We start from the raw sequence: 4,950 nt of genomic DNA, 5'->3' as shown, positions 1-4,950 counted from the left end.
AGAGCAGGGACACCCAGAGAGTTCTCCAAGGGGGCGTAGGAGTTGTTACAGATGTAACAGTGTCAGCCTTGCTCCGGAGGGCTGGGGGGAACAGCCTGGGTTTGAGTTCTGGCCCCGCCACATCGTACCAGCTGTGGGAACGAATTCATACGTGCCACGTGCCTAGAACTGCGCCTGGCACAGAGTAGGTGCTTTGTGCTTGCTGTTAGTCCTGTCCTGTCCTGTCCTGACCAGCTACCGTCTCCGTGGTCTTGGGCTTCCCTCCCTGACAGGGCTGTGGTGTGGAGGTTGTGCTGGAGCCCGTGGTTCATAGAACGGGGGCCTCCCTGCCCGCCCCTGCCTCCCGGCACCTGGCCCGGTGGGCACCAAGGGGTAGCTGCCCGTTGCAGTCTATCTGCTCTAGGAAGAGTTTCTGGCCATCATCCCATACGGTGATAAACATGGCCCCTGGCCTTTCCTCCTTCCTCTTAGGGGGGTGAGAGGTGCTGAGCTGTGGCCGCAGACTCTCCCCCATCTCTGTCCCTGCCCCAACCGCCAATGTCACCCTGCCCTCCAGCCAGCTTCCCACAGGGCAGGTCCTAACAGCCCTGGATAGAAGAGTGGGGGAGGGGTGGAGGGTTTGGGCAGCAGCCCCGTGAGAACAGCTCAGGGGTGGGGGGTGCGGCGCTCCTTACATTCAGGGGGACACTGACAAGCCTGGTGGGTCCAGCAGGGTGCTGAGAAACAGAGGCACTGCAGTGTCATGCCCAGGGGAGATGGGAGGGGTCCTCACAGGCAGCAGGAGGGTCTGGGGAGGTGAGGGGAGCCCAGAGGGCAGGGGGAAGGCAGCTCGGTGTGGGCTCGGAACAGCGCTGGTTACCTGTGTCTGGTCTGGTGACAGCAGCTGTTCTAACGTCCACGAGGGTTCCTAGGCAACGCGCCCACTGCCTGACCCTTCTGTGCCCACAGCTCCTCGGAGTGCCGATGCCAAGGGTCCATACAGAACCAGGGGGACTGCTGGTTCCTGTTTGCTCCCTTAAAGGAAGGCCTGAACTCCCGTGGTGGGAACGAGGCAGAAGGGGCCAAGGAATCAGACAGAGCTGAGTTCAAGCTTCTGTTCCTCACCTATTAGCTGTGTGACTTTGGGTAAGTCACTTAGCTTCTCTGAGCCTCAGTTTCTTTGTCTGTGAAATGGGAAGCCCAGTGCCTCCCTCCCTGGCTTCAAGGAGCCGCTGTGGACAAAGTAGGTTCACAGTGGCTGGCACCTGTATAGAGGCCCAGTGAACTGGTAAGAACTTTCTCCCAGTCTCTGCACATCCCCATCTGTGCGTGCTGTGACTTCCTCCTTCAGGACCCCATCTCTGACACCTCCGGGATCCCGTGCAGCTCTCAACCCGCTCAAGACTCAGCCTAGCCCACCAGGGGCCAGGCACAAGGACAGAGAGCTGCCCACCTTCACCCTGAAGGAACCTGGAGGCCACTTCTGTTCCCTCTGGGGTCCCCGCCTCCTTCCCCATCCTTCATTTTGACAGACCCAAAAGGACATCCCAGAGCACACCCCAAGCTGGAAGTTTCTGGAATTCATGAAAAAAGTGCCACACTGGTGGCGGAAGTGTTCCCAAGGCCTGGGTGCCTCACACACCCCCAGGCCTGTCTGCTCCTGGGAGAAGGGTCCTGGTTCCTCCTATTTTCCCAGCCAGGAGGCCTGCGGGTTCCCACATTACCACATGAATGGGGCACAAGCCCCTGGTCCACTCGAGCAAACAATTTGGCTAGCAAATTGACATAATTATGAGAGACAGAGAGGGAAGAAAGCGGCCCCCACCCCCGAGGCCCCCCAGCGGGTGGCTCCCGCCGAGCTCCTCCCTGGCTTTGTGGGCCCAGGCGCTCAGGGCTGATTAGAAACCGTGTGGCCTTTTCAAGAGCCCTAAGTGATTGGCCCCCTTAATCTGATTACAATTTGCAGAGCCCCTCCAGCCGCCTCTGAAGGGCCTTTCTCAAGCACCCCGCTTGATGGTGCGCACACACACACACACACACACACACACACACACACTTAGCACCCACTTGGGCCTGCTGGTGAGGGCTCTGCCTCCTTCCTCTCCATGCCTCACTCAGCCAGGGACCTCGAGTCGCCCACTTGCTGCCCTCAGGCCCCAGTCCCCTCAAGGTATGCCCTAAACTTCAGACACACACTGGGTCACCTATCTTTAGGGTCCCATGAAGACACACCCCCTGCGCGAGGGGCGCGCGTGGATACGCACACCCCACGGCCACACCTGCCCATCACCTGTCCTTCTTCCTCAGAGAGACCACTGTGAGCCTCCAGGACCATGCAGGACGTCAGGAAGGACAGCCCTCTCTCCACTGCAGCTATGTTTCTGGGGTTCCTCCTGCCGCCCCGCTCCCAGGGGATTAGGCCCAGCAGGCAGCCTCAGCACAGGCTGCTCCGACTACCCCCCCTGGGAACTCCGCTCCCGGGGGCTCCTGTCAATGGCCTCAGCCCTCCACAGCCACTTTGTAGCTCTTAATCCCCGAGGCTCAGCCACAATGGCTCCTTTTCCCATACTTGTTCCTGCCTCTCGCAGGCCTTGGCCTGGCCTCCCACCCCAGATGGAGCCCCCTCCCTTGGCAGCAGCTTAGGATGACGGTGGGGTGCGGGGGGTGCAAATCTGGGGCCGAGGCAGAGGAGACGGAAGATGGGGCTCTGTGATTGTTAGCTAACCACCTGTACCCCAGGGGGTGCGAGTGAGGCCTGTGTGGGTGGGGAATACGCCTAGGGCTACCCCCACAAGTGACCTCCCAGCCTGCTGCACCCCCATACTTCAGGGCCCTCAGCCTGGAGGCCCCGAGAAGTGTTTCCTCCCCTTAGGAACCCCACTCTTTGCTCTGACTGTCCCAAAGACCTTCATCTGGCTGCACCGGGAGCTGGAGGGCGGGGAACATGGGAGCCCAGGTTGAGATATTGGAATCAGAGGGACCTGGGCCCCAGTCTCATCCTAGCACCACATTTAATAACTCTTGTGACCTTGGAAGGGTTACCTAGCCTCTCTGGGGCCTCAGTCTCGCCACCTGCGAGATGGGTGTGATCCAAGCTTTCTCTCAGGGTGGCTGGTAGGATAAATAACAGAGAACACACGAGGCACTCAGCCTGGCTCTGGGCACACAATTAGCATCAATACATGGCTGCTGTTATCATCTGTGAGTCAAGACCGAGGGAAACCTAGGGTTGCAAACACAGACGGGGCAACAGTCTCTGGGAACCCCCACAGCCCTGCTGGAAACGCCAGGGTCTGCAGCGCAGGGCCGGGGGTGGGGGGTTGGTTCTAGGACAAGCCTCGGAGTCAGTCGCCAACCTTTTTCTAAGACCTCGTCCTGATCACGTGACACAGAGCTAGTTTGGGCAACGAGGGGGCGTAGACACAGGTGTCTCCCTCTCTGGAGCCTGGGCAGGGGCGTCCTGGGCAGCCTCTACAGGCCTGAAGCGACCTCCCGACCCCTGCCCTCAATGCCCTTGCCGCACGGTCCCCGGGACCCAGGTCAGGTAAAGGGGCGGGGGGGGGGGCGGGAAGGGGCCCGCCCCAGAGCCTCAAAGCCTGGTGCTCGGTGGGGTGTCACGCCGTTCGCGGACCGCCCGCGGGACCCTCGGGGCAGGCTTTGGGAGGGTCTCCCCGGCCCTCGCCCCTCCCAGGCGCTGGTGGGCGTGCCGCTGGGCTGGGCGGCGCGGCCGGGGGCGGGCGGCTGCGGCCGGGCTCCGCGCAAATCAAAGCCGCCGCTCCCCTCCTCGCCACGCCGCACCCCTGCCGCGCCGCCGCGCACCTCCTCCTTTGTCACAATGTTTTTCAATCCGGTGAAGCAAACTGTCCAATTAGAGCCGGGGCCTCCAGCTTCCATCTTTGCCGACGTTTAATTAACATGCTCCTCTTGGCAGCTGCTGACAAGTTCCAGAAACAGGTTGTAAAGGGTTTTTGTCTTTACCCAGCATGGAAAATGAGGGGTGTTACATCGCGGGAACATGAATAGGTTGCATTTCAGCTCCCTCCTCCCCTCCTTCGCCTCCCCCCCGCCCCCCCCACCTCCTCTGGCACGGAGAATGAAGGCCTGAGTGTGTATGTATGTGTGAATTGTGAGGGGGGCGGGGAGGGCGGATTTGGAGGCAGGAGAGACCTTCTCCTCCCTCTCCCCTCACCCCTTCCTCCCTGGAGTCTTTGCTCCACAAAGGATCTGGATTCTGCTGCTTACTCTCCAGCTGGCACGCTTTTGCCTCACATCTCTTTTAGCCACACCAAACCTCGCTATGTTGATCTCTGGGTCTCTGCCCAGGCTGAACCCGTGCCATCCTTCCGGTAAACTCCTATTCAGCCTCCAAAACCCTGCTCAGGTCACCCGCTCTGGGAGGCCACCTGGCCATGGAATGGCTGTCAAGAGTTCAGGGTGGATCCCGGGTGTCAGGTCGGTCCTCAGCTAGACTGTGAGGCCCCTAAGGGTGGGAAGTGTGTGTTACTCAGCCCAGGGTGGTGGCTGGCCACAAGAAGTGGTGAGATCCAAACTGTGGAGTCTAGGCTGGCTTGGCAGGGAGCAAGAGGAAAGGGTTGGGGTAGGGGGATTGGCCCAAAGGAGCCCTCCTCCCTTATTCTCCCACCCTGCCTGAGTGCCCTTGAAACGGAGCAGGGTCACACGGAGGGCACGGTGGGCATGGCAGTTTTCATGGTCGGTGAGTTTCTGGGGTGGTTGATGTAAACTAAGGACGGGCCTTGGGGAAAGACCCCAGCCCCAGAGCTGAGCCTGGCAGGGGGCCCCAAGCGGGAGCAGCCTCCAGCACCCTGGATTCTTCCTCTTCAGCCCAGGATGATTTCCCTTGCATTGTGGGTGGCAGCTTGGTATGGAGGGTCAGGACAGGGGCGGGAGGCCAGGTCTTTGGGGTCCTTTTGTCCTTCAAACTGGCCCCGTTTGGAGCATTCACACCCATTC

This window comes from Lynx canadensis, chromosome B3 (genome assembly GCF_007474595.2).
Source record: "Lynx canadensis isolate LIC74 chromosome B3, mLynCan4.pri.v2, whole genome shotgun sequence".
NCBI lineage: Eukaryota > Metazoa > Chordata > Mammalia > Carnivora > Felidae > Lynx > Lynx canadensis.
Note: the sequence above shows the minus strand (reverse complement) of the source record.